At 39.2% G+C, this 12,326-nt stretch overlaps 1 non-coding gene across 1 annotated transcript; it reads left to right on the top strand.

Annotated features, from left to right (window-relative positions):
* The first annotated feature begins 2,900 nt into the window (after window positions 1-2,900).
* Trnav-cac (transfer RNA valine (anticodon CAC)) lies at window positions 2,901-2,973 on the top strand. The gene has a single exon. It is a non-coding gene; the product is annotated as a tRNA-Val (tRNA).
* The last annotated feature ends 9,353 nt before the right edge of the window (window positions 2,974-12,326 follow it).

Raw genomic sequence — 12,326 nt, 5'->3', positions numbered from 1 at the left:
AAAAGAGAAAGGATTTGGAAGTTGCTCGTAGAATTTTAAGAGATATTCAATTTTAAAATTGATTATTTCGTGAGATTTGGTATTTTAAAATACTTTCTTCTTTCAAAATTAACGAATAATAACTTTAAGAAAGGGAGATATATAGTAAATAAGGAAATGTTTTTTATAAAACAATGATTTTCCAATTTTCTCAATCCTGTAAGAAAAGGGGTTTGTTCGAAAAAGATGAAAAAACAATTTTACTAAGAGAAACGATCTCTCGTCCATCGATCTCCAGTCGTGATCCTCTCTTCTAAAAAAGAAAGAAAGAAAGAAAGAGAGAAAATCGTGACAGAGAGAATTCAAACTGAGATGATGGTGAATTACGCGTTCTAAATCGCGAGAGTTGCAGCACCGGTGCACTTTCTCCGTAAGTAAAAGTAAAAGTTTCGCCAAGAGAGAGACACGGTGCACAAGCACCAGGTTTAACCGGAGGAACGAGGGGAATCGTGGCTTTCTATTATTGCAAGATCGTCAACCTCGCTCAGCTTTTTATTACGAGATCTCTCCCTGTTATGTTAAAATCGACATCTTTTTTTTTACATTTATCATTTATTACTAGATCACCAGATTTTGGGCTCATCATTTTAATTTTTATTTTCACGTTAATTGAGATATAAATTTTTCTTCTCGTTCCACGCGTCCAGATATTTGATATATTACTTTATTGAAATAACGCGTTGTATATTTTTGTTTCGTAAATATTTATGATTTGGAGATATGTATGTTTTCACGATGCTTGATAAGGTTTTTAAATTGGGTAGAAGGAATAATATTTTTTGACTCGTTGAAATTTCAAATTCACAAAAAGAAAAGGGGGGCTGTTTAATAAATAGATAGATTCGGTGAAAGCTGGAAGTCATATTGACATAATTATACACGTTTAGTTTATTTAAATGTCGAGAAAAGAGAAAATATACAAATTTAATATTTCGCATGGTTATTACTGTTGATCGACTATAAACTTTTCGAGTTTGGAATTTAAAAATTTATTGACATTTTTAATTCTCGAATTGTGTTTTCTTTTTTAAAAATAAAAGAGAGAGAGAGAGAGAAAGAGAAATAAGCTGGAAGAGGATTTCAAGAATTGTCGAAAACTTCGAGACATCACAAATCTAAAATCTCATCGAATTCAAAAGAAAAAAAAAAAAAAGTCAACCCTCGACCGATCTCTTGAAACTGAATCCGCATCATTGCTTTTCACCTATTTTCCAAATAAAATCCATCCAAATCCAAGTATCAACGATCCAATTTGCATGGAATTCCAACAAACATCATTGTCTCTAAAGTCCAAACTCAATATCTCACTCGAGGGACGAGTTAGGTTTTATTCAATCGGGGAGAAATTCCGCTCGAAAATGGCTTTCTTCTTCGTCGTGTTTCTCCTTCTTCGATCGATCGAATGGTTCAAGAACCGAGGGATAAAGGGGAAGAAGGTCGATCCATTACCATGAATCGTTTGGAAAATGCAAAATCTCCCATTCAAGGGAGAATTGGTTGGGAGGAAAGGATTCTCTGTGTAACCGCGAAAATGCGATTTTCAACGATTACACCACAGCGATTCTAAAGGACGATCGATCGATAATTCCAAAGTGGAGTTCCTGGAATGCAAGGGACAAAGGAGCGCGACTGGACTCGGTAGCGCAGGTCAGTTTTATTTCTGTATGCGTTTTCAATGAAATCGGATATCCATAAGACACGTGAAATCTTTCGGTGAATGGTGTGGAATGATTTACGAATTTAAATAATCTTTTGATGCTGAATTCTTAGATAATTAAGTGTACTATTTTTTAATAATGATAGTTTTTTTTTGCTTGTATTTTTTTAATACTGATGCAATGTAAATGTTCTACAATTTCTAATACTTCTTTTGATAACGATTTTATTTATAATGAAAAAAAGATGATTATGAAAGTAATCGAGATTTTTAAAGCCTTGTCGAAAAATCAAAATGTATCTAATTATTAACGATAATACTTATTCTTAAAATGTTCAAAAATACGTACGTTTAATTTTATTTTCTTCAATTCTTCCTAAAAAAATTACTCGTCGTTTCCAGTAAAAATGTCGAAAAATCCCATTCCAAAATATTCTAAATCTAAAATAGCTGTGAACTTGACAGAATGTTAATATGTTTTTAATGATGCTCGATCGTTCTCGTAAGTTGGCGATTAATTATCGAGTATTAAAATGAAAAATTTATCGAGGTCGTTATATTATTCGGAATAATCGAAGGACGGGCGAGGATGGACGTGTTGGAATATCGTAAAAAAAAATTCCGTTCGTTATACGGTATGCATGATAAAATAGAAATTTTTGGAGGTCAGTACGCAGAAACAATAAAAAATAAATGTTTATATACACTTTTGTCCTAGCTGACCTTGTTTACGCGTTACAGCTGATTTTGTGTTTTACCAGTTGTTCTTTCAGTCTGCCTTCGCTGAAAGTGTTACCAAAAAATTTCCGATACGCACGTGTCTCGTAAAGAAGATATATCGAAACGATAGAACATGAATTTTAAAATTATTTGCCGTTTTAAAAATGTTTAAAATTTATATATATATATATATATATATATATATATATATATACTTTAAATCAAGAATCTTGAAAAATGTATATATTATATTAATACAAATAATTGATGCTATTTTGAATTACAAAATTCTCTTCTAGTTCTTCCTTGCTTAAAATTTCAAATTAAAATATTATTTTGCAATAAAGAAATATTATTCTGTACGTTAAGCAAACAGTATTGATTTCATTTCCTATTTCCTTCCTTTTCTCTTCATTCATAATTATTCCTATCATTGAGATTAAATTTGGGGATTTTAATCGAAAGGAAAAGGATTGATATCAACGTTTCCGTAGTGTAGTGGTTATCACGTGTGCTTCACACGCACAAGGTCCCCGGTTCGATCCCGGGCGGAAACAGCAGTTTCTTTTTTTGTTTTTCCTCTTGATTAAGTGGAACTGGTAAATGATTATACACGCCCTATAAAGATAGTCAAGATTTTTTTTCAATCCAATGACATTTGCTGTCTACTCGATGAGTCGCATCGTTCAACACAGAATCACAACGACAAATCTACAAAATGTAAAAATACCGAAAGAAAATATGTAAATAAAATATATTCTTGAAAAGCTCACGAGGATGGAATAAATACACGTTTAATCTCGAATCCAAACAAACGAACAATCTTAATTAAAACGGTATTTATAAATTATCATATTATATTGAACTTTAACATTGTTAACTGTCTTCTAGAATATAAAAAAAAAAATATAATAAAAGAACAAATATAAAGTACGTACCAAAAATAAACCTATGTTTCTTAAAAACAGAAGACGATTACAACGCGAACGAAAGATACAAAACTATCTGCAATTTTTCCAAACGAAATCTTCCCAACGGTAAAATCTCGAAATAAATTAAAAGAAAGAAAGAAGAAGAAAATAAATTCGTTCATTTGAATATCAAAATGACTGTTACTTTAAACAAATTCGACTTCTCCCTCAAATCTTTTCAACAAAGCCTCGAAACCTTGCATCGGCGTCCCGAGTGGCGAGGCGATTCATCGCCGGCAACGAATCGAGGAACGAAAAAAAGAAACTCGAGGGATCGAATCCGTTGGACACCTGTTCGAAGGATTCCTGGTGCGTCCCCTGTAAACGGGGAAATTCCATTTGCAAAATTCCACGTAGGGCGGCTATGATTCCCGGCGAGGAGGACAGTTCTTTGTGCCGCGGACGGAGGATGAGCCGGGTGGTGGGTGGGGGCCGATGGAGTCGGGCTATGGCAAAACGGGCTGTCTCAAGGTCGGTCAGGCACAAGGGCAGCTTCAGTCTAGCCTGAACTCGACCGCGCCCTTCGAGGTCGTGCCATCTCGTTCCCACACGCTCTACTTTTTTTTCCCCCTCTCTTTCTTCTCTTTTAATTTCGCCTTCCTCTCCACCTTCGTTCCTGCCTTTATTAATTGCCCGTTAACCGTCGCTTTCTCGCGCATTGTACTCGCCCTCGAATCGAAATTGCATCTGATTGCACGTAATTTCTTTTGCCTTTGAACGTGATTAAAGTTTTTCACTGGAGAATAGGATAAGGGTTTGAAAAGTTGGAAAAAAGTTGTGTATTCGACGCGATGTGGAAGATGAAAGAACAATTTTCAATTATTGCTCCTCTTCGAAAGAGGTAATCTTTCGAAAAGTATTCGCGAATATTTACGAAATTTCAAATCGAATAGAAAATCTCAAAGAAATTGCTATTCGTAGGGAAACTGGAAATAGGCAATCTCGTTCCTTTAATCGACGGGAACCTTGATCCATCCGTTCGTCGTTCCCAATCGCGTGTCGGACGATTATGAAGCGATTCAAAGCTCTTGGGAGGTACATACACCCGTGGGCTTATCTGGCCCGACGGACGGCCAATTAATCGAACGACAATAGTCGCCGAGCTTCTCGCACTAATTAAGTTTAACCTCTGTGAGCGCACACGATCTTTTAGCCAAGGTCACCTCTTTCACCGGCATTAATCTTCTTTGTCTTTGTACAAGTGGAATAAAGTTGATAACTCTCGAACGAAATTATGCCGAGATTGGGCCGTGCAACTTGGAACTTTGAAAATTGGAAAAAAAGAACTATTGAACGTGAAGCAGGCGAAAGAAAGAGCAAATTTTTCTCGAATCGTTGTGATTGAAGGAAAAATTTACTTCTACAGACTGTAGAACATAATAATAAATAGGCTATGGAAGATTAAAATGTGTTGGTGAAGAGAAACAAAGTTTCGTTTTTTGAGAGTTGAAGAGGAAGTATATACGTGGAAAGCATTTTTAATTGAAAGCAACGTCGGGTTTATCGACTTTCCCGATCTCTTGACCGCGTAAATCTGGCTGGTCTGCCGACCCTTCCATGGCTACTCCATCAAGGTCACGACCTCCACTTCGCCCAGGGAGCGATGCACGCGCTATTAGGCACACGCCATGCGCGTGCATGTTGCGTACGTGCAGCCTAATCTGTGGGATGCATCGCCTCGCCAGGGCTGGCTCGTGGCAACCACGTGCCACCAACGTGATGAATCTAGGAAGAACTAGGGAGGCACGTTGTCGGGAATTTCCATCGATCGTGACCAATTTAATAACAGCGTGTCTATTATTCTAAGTGAAATCAATAATTAAAAGTAGAGTTAAATCATGATAAACGATATAATATCGTAATCCATCCAAGTTGATCGTCCAAGATGATTTTAAACTCGAAGATCACTCGATCACCTATATAAGAATTATTTTCTTTTGAGAGTTCATTTTCACAAAAAAATAATTTTCAACCATCGAGCAATACCATTCACCACTCGTTTCCATTCACGACAACCTCCAATTCGTATTAAAGAAAATTTCGAAAATCGAAACGAACCGAATCATAAGATTCCTTCGAGCCGTTCACCCATCCATTATTGTCTGTCGCGAACTTTTGCCAGCGCAAAAATTCCGCCCCTGGAGCGTCTCTCGAAGAGAGAGAAAAAGAGAGAGCTCGAAGGGTGAGGCGGCCGATTCCCGGCGAGTTTGAGGCTGGAACGGAGACGGCTGGAAAAAAAGGGCCTGGCACAGAAGTACGGCGGAGGGAGGGCGAAGGGCCAGAGGGAGGGGGACAAAGAGGCCGGGAAAGAAGGGAGTCGCGTTTCTGAACCCCGGCCACGGCACGCTCGCCGCTTGACTCGGGGTGAACGTACTACGGTAGACGCAAAAATCCCTCCAAGGTCGGTGCATCCCTATCGGTACACTGCGCGTCCGTCTGTCCGTGTTCCACGGTTGACCGTCGCTGGCCCCGCCCACTTTGCCCCCACCACCGCGCGCCAACCGACGTTTATCCCCACCACCGGGCCCAAATCACCCACGCGACCGGGTTGACTCGATTCAGGGACAGGCGAGCTGTACCTGCTCCTCCTGAGGAACGATGAGCCGAGTCGAAAAACAATTGGATCGGAAAGTGGAGAGTTGCCGGTTACTCTTTGTCGATTGTGGCCACGGTTTTCTGGGTCTCGGAGGGCACTTCCAAGATTCTATGGATTTTGGTTTCACTGATTTCTTTTTTTAAGTATTAGTGTAGTCGAATGTTGAGAACAGTTTAAGGGGGGTTTGTATCTTCTTTGCTTCCTGTAAGGAAAATAAAAGGAGTTAGTATGATTTTCTTTGAGTTCAAGTAGCAATTTTCGTAGATCTATAGGTGATCTACAGGTTGAGAATCAGTTGGTTGACCCGCAGTTTATTTTTTATTACAGGATATTATAGAAAGTAGGAGGAGAGATTTTACGATTGTCCTATATTTGAATTCGATTATTGTTATTACAGCTGTCGCGTAATAAAATTCAATTGGGTGGAGGAATTAACATGGACGAAGATGTAACATGAATCTCAGCCACCAGGAAATCCATCTATCTCTTCTTTTGCATACATTTGCATACATTTTCTTCTCCATCCTGTTAAAATTTCTCTCTCTCTCTCTCTCTCCATCTCGTCACCAACTTTTCCAAAAAAGAAAAAAGGAACGAAATAAAGAACGAGAAGGGAGAAGTGACAAAGAAACAGAAAGTATCAATCTGTTATGCATAGAAAATTACGGTGAATTTTTGTAAAGACACCGTGTATATCGACCAACCACTTAAGAACGCTACCAATATCCAGCGATACATATTTACATTCTATCTTCGTACGAGTGGTTCTTTTTTTGCGCCCGATGGTTTTTTCTTCCTTTCTCGCATCCTTTTCAAGTATCCAATCCAAATGTTCGTTGTTTAAAACGTTATTAGCATAATATCGAAATAAACGGTCGATGCATCCGAATAAAGGAGCATGCATCCCCCTCCAGATCGGGTAAAATCACCCACGCGACCCTGGTCAACGAAGGCAGGGACCGACTTCGTGCGAGTCATCTGAGCGGAAACAGGGCTAACAAATACGTATATGGGACGACGTCGAAAAAAAAGAGGGAAAAAAAAGAAAAAGAAGAGGAAAGGTTTCTCGTTTTTCGAGGTCACTCGAGATAGGCCTTCGAGTATTAGGTTTTTCACAAAAAACCTGTGCATCCTTTTTCCTTCTGTCTTAAAATATCCAATACAACGATACAAAAAATATATTCGAACGCTTTCGACGAAAATATATGAAACACGACGTTAAAAAATTATTACACGAGGAGAGAAATTTGACGTGAAAGTGAAATTTTCTTAAGAAGCGATTGAACTCGTATATATATATACATATATATACCGAAGATGCAAGGAAAGAGAAAGTTGTTATTTGAGTTACGTCACTCGTAAACCGCACAATTCGGTACGGTTATTTTTCAAACGGATCCTTTCGATTCTTCCCTTATACGTGCACATTAATCGAGTTGAGAAAATTAATTTTCGAAGAAAGAAAAAATCTCTCCCCGATTTCAATCCAAATTATTTAAAATTTCATCCCCTTTCCAACGAACCGACCAACCAAACTCCTCTCCATATTCGCTCCCCAACGATCGAACCTACGTTGCAACGGAAAGAGGGGGCCGTTCTGTCTCGGTTAGTTATTTGCCACCGACCTTTGTACCATTGCCAATTTCTCCGGCTGGTTCCTCCTCCACGGCCTTCCCTCCACGAGATGTTACAACTAAATCACGCGAGCCGCCAGCCAGGAAAGGGTGGACGACGAGGCTCGAGCGAGGCGTTCGTAAATCGTGCGCGAAGGCGTGCAAGAGGTGACACAGCGGGACACGGGATTACTTGGCAGAGAGAATTCGAGGAGGAAATTCAGAGTGGGGTGGGGAAGGAGAGGGGAACGGATGGCCGAAGAAGAAAGGGCCGCGCGCAATTTGTTTGGTGGTTTACAACAGGCTGTAAATTAAAATTAAAATTTTAATCGCCGGTAAATTAAAATTTCACGAATTTTCTTTTTCGAGGAGAGAGAAGAGAAAGGGAGGGGGAGGAGAGGAACGGGTTTATAATTCTTCGCGCGACGGTTCCAAGTTTGTATCAAGTGTAATTCGTTCTCAAGAAAACGTTCGTTGCGCTTGGATGTTGCGTAAGGGATGCGCGATTTTAAACGGATTTTAATGGATTTGGCCAGAGCTCGAAATTTTAATTATTTAGGGATAATTATTCGTGCCTGATTGCTATTATGTAAAGTATGGGTTATATATACGAGCACGTTCGGAATTATAATTTTATTAGAATTATAATTATTTGTGATAACAACTTTATTTCACGTATCGAAAAATCTTAAGATTTCTCTTGGCAAGAGCGCCAAGATAATTTCCATCGTTTTATATCTCTTAACGAATATATTCCAAAAATACTCGTTCCTTGTTTGATTAAAAATTTGACTACGTGGATCGATCATCTTTAACGTATTTTCCTTCGTTTGGATTACATCAGAATATATATAACTATAGCTTGGACAGTAATCATTCCAAATCCGATCATCTATAATTTCCTCTCTAAATTACATATCCCGCCCGACACGAGCAAATAACTGAACAGTTTCGAACGAATATATATATATATATATTCATCTCGTAATCCTCGAAAGAGAGAGAAAGAGAATTTTAATCGAGAGGGTCGAAAGGGTTAATAAGAGCTCGGTAGAATGTGCTTTTCGGTAGGTGACCGTCAATTCGAGAAGAATGCTGCGGCTGGCTAACGAGCAACGCTCTCTCAACGACGGTTATCCAACAATAAAAATAATTTGGCGATGAATGAGGGTAGAGGGACGGTGTTCAGGAGAGTGAGACACCGACGTAAGATATTTTTATTGGACGTCTGCAGTCTGGATGCACGGCAGGCCGTTCAACCCGATCCACTCATTGCTCTGCCAATCCATATGGGATCCTTGCACCAGATTCCTCCTCGGCCAATCCTCCTCCATCCTCTTTGCCACCCTCTCGCCTTCAATCTATTCGATTTCGACGAAACCATTTCGCACTCGACTCGAACGTGTATGTTTGCGCGTGTATACGTTGAAAGCAGACGGTCTTCGATTTAGAGGAATTTAGAACTTCTTTTTGTTTTCGTGCCTTCGAGAAGTAATTCTTAGCGATCCTCATTAACTTTCCACCAAATCTTCGTTTCGCGTCTATCCATCCTCGATTGTCAATTTCGAAGCACAATTTTATAAATTTGTCGGTGGAGGACTCGGTGACGTTAATTTCCCGATCTCATCGTCGAAGAACCCGCTTTCGGTTTCCGTTACGACGAAGATGGAGGCGCGCCAGCTGCCGAGTAAAGTTCCTTGCACTCTTGCCGGCTTTCAATGTCGAAAGAGGGTGGAAGAAGAGGAAGAAGAGGCGCGAGCATTGAATGGCACTTCGGTATATGGCCGCATACCAACGTTTACGGTACTCGGCCCCCTCGCTATTTCTGGAGTGTCAACATCCACAGAGAGAACTCCATCTTGGATCGCGTGTTAGAATCGTTTATAACGTCCCTAGGATCGTCGACGAGTGTTCTTTTAACCGTCTTAGTCAGTTTGATTAAACGGAGAATAAAGAAAATATCGCAAACACGGAAAACAATTCTTGTACGTTCTCTTCTAAAGTTTTCTCGTAATAATTAAAGAAGTTGGTGGATGAGAAAATAATTCGTTCAGTTTTCTTCGAGCCCCAGGATGATCTCATAGAGAGATTGCACTGGAATTATTCCAATCCGTGGAATCGTAAAATTCTTGTTTCACGATTGAAACACGCTTCTTCGAATAGCATTCGGATTGAGATTATTCTCTTACTTGTAATTATCTTAGCTTATCGTTAAGATTAATTTTATATTTTATCGATCGACTTTTTATTTCGTTAAGAGGATCGATCCTCGATCGAAAGAAAATCAGAATGGCGGTCTCTAAAAATATCAGAGGGCTCGGCGAGCACGTGTGAATCATCTCGATCGAATGCGAGCAGTTTGTTGCAAGGCCAAGGCCGCGAGAAGTTATCAATAACTAAATTAATATTCCCCTGTTCCAGAACACCTACGTGGATCGTTATAAAAAAGAGATATCCAAAAATAATCGCTCTCCTTTTTTTTCTTCGTACATCAATTTTACATATTCGTTATAAGAAATCAATTATCAACTTTTAAATTATCAACTTATTCTTGTCATGAAAACAATAAAATAATAATTGTGATCTTCTTGAGGGAGTATTAAACAAGATTGATATTTTCTTCTTCTAATAAGTGTTAAAGAAATCGTTTATTGAATTTTATTCGAACAGATTCGTTCCTTTTTTTTTTTTTCACAAATTCGTACATCGAACGTGGCCACGAAGAAATATGGTCGGAGCAAAAATGGTTCGAACTTTTTTATCCGTCCACGGGGATGTTCTATTATCCGAACAAGGCTCGTTTCGTTTCTTTATGGATGTCACGAGTTTCCTTTTTAACATCCTTGGAAAGGAGACTCTCCCCTGACCTTAAACTCAACTTAGGGGAGGTTAACCTTGGCACGTGGCGATTGCCATGCAGCACGTTGCATCCCCTTCGAAACGACTTCTGCGTCCCCGTAACGCAGTCCACGTTAAAGTGATAAATACATAGGAAAGCGTGAGTGAATCTTTAATAAAAGCATCATCATCGACGACGACGACGACGACGAAGTAAGGTCGATCGAATATTAAAGACGATCCTCCCTTCTATTCACTCGCTTCTTCTTTAAATCGAGCGAGAAATTCCTCCCATAAAGTAATATCGGCTTTAAGTAACCAACGATCGTATTAATAATCTCATTTCGATCTTTCTGATGATTCCTCCCCTTTTTCGACGGTTCGACTTCTCCAATCAAACGCTCTGAATTAATGTATATAGTCCAAATAGACGAAAAATAATATAATTTTAATTGTATTGTTGATTTGAACGAATCCTCTTCGTGATATATGCATCGTTCCTTCCACGATTCTTTGAATAATTGAACCGTTTGTAGCCATTCAAGCTCGAAGGATCCTAAATTCAGCGATGGTTATATGTGTGTTACCGGAAACGATATTCCGTGAACGTGACGTTTCCGCGTTTTATTTATAAGGATTGGTAAAACATTACCGATATTAACCTCGCGTTACGGAAATACCACTGCTATTATTAAACTGAATCTTCGAAAAAAGATTTATAATTGTAACTGGCCTTCGTTAGATCGAATGAATTAGGTTTGAAAATGAGAGGAAGATTAAACGAATTATTAGATATCGAGGGAAAATTCTGAAAAAAATTTATCCATACATTTTCAATTATATACGCCTCTAGATTAGAAAATGGTCAAAATAAAATTAGTCTTAACTTTTATTTACAATGATCTTGAAATACGAATTAACGAAGATTTCTGTTACGAATTAATGAAATATTAAGGTTTCTGAAATATTAAAACCTGTTTGCCTTTCGTTTCATTCCACCTATTTACCTGCAGCATTAACGGCGTGGACCTTCTAAATACAATCGGCTGTTTTATATTCTCGTTACTGGCGTCAACGAATCGATCGGTATTCCAGTAATAGAACGGAGAAGGTAAATCATTCTAAGAGTTACTAACTATGGAATTTTACACTTCCTCGCCCTCGAGGAAGAGAAAATAACATTATCGGGAAGATCTGTTCCGTTTAAACGTTTAATCTTAGATTTTAATAATAACAATAATAATAATAAGTTTGTACGTTTAAATACATTACCAATCTAAATCAAATTGCTGATGTCTCCTTCTTTATTAAAAATATTTAACAATCAATATATTCCATCTTTACATAAATTATCACACTCTCCAAATACAGAGTTTCATTCACTGAAATGAAAGATCTTCTTTCTCAAAACTTTCCAAATTTAAAGTTTCGTCCTGACTCACGTCCACATACGTGTTTATCGAGACTTATCAATCGGTCGTTTCGACGCCTCTGTCGCGGTTCAACCGGCGTAGGATCGATCCCGTCCCCGTTTTAACAGGACGGAGAGGAGGTAAATCACTCCGATGACCTCCGATCAATCTCCAACCCGGCTTGAAACGGCAAGCAAACGGGTGACCCTCGAGCTCGCCTCTCGCCACTCACCTCGTTCGAGGACACGGATCGATGCTCGGCCAGTGTCAATGTCAGTCGTAGGGCGAGGAGGATGCGCGACGAGGAGGTGGGGAGGTTGCAGCATTGCGTCATCCTGACGTCAGAGCAACCCCTTTCGCTTCCCCCCAGCCCCCGCACTTGTGTGTTTGCCCTTGTGCCGGGCCGGCTTACAACCCCTCTCCTTTCAACCCTCTCCTTTCCATCCCCTGCTCCGGGAGGAATAGGCCACGTTGCCCTTT

The sequence above is a fragment of the Apis cerana genome, linkage group LG11, assembly GCF_029169275.1.
Source record: "Apis cerana isolate GH-2021 linkage group LG11, AcerK_1.0, whole genome shotgun sequence".
Taxonomy (NCBI): Eukaryota; Metazoa; Arthropoda; class Insecta; order Hymenoptera; family Apidae; genus Apis; species Apis cerana.
Note: the sequence above shows the minus strand (reverse complement) of the source record. Positions and strands in the feature narration are given on the sequence as shown.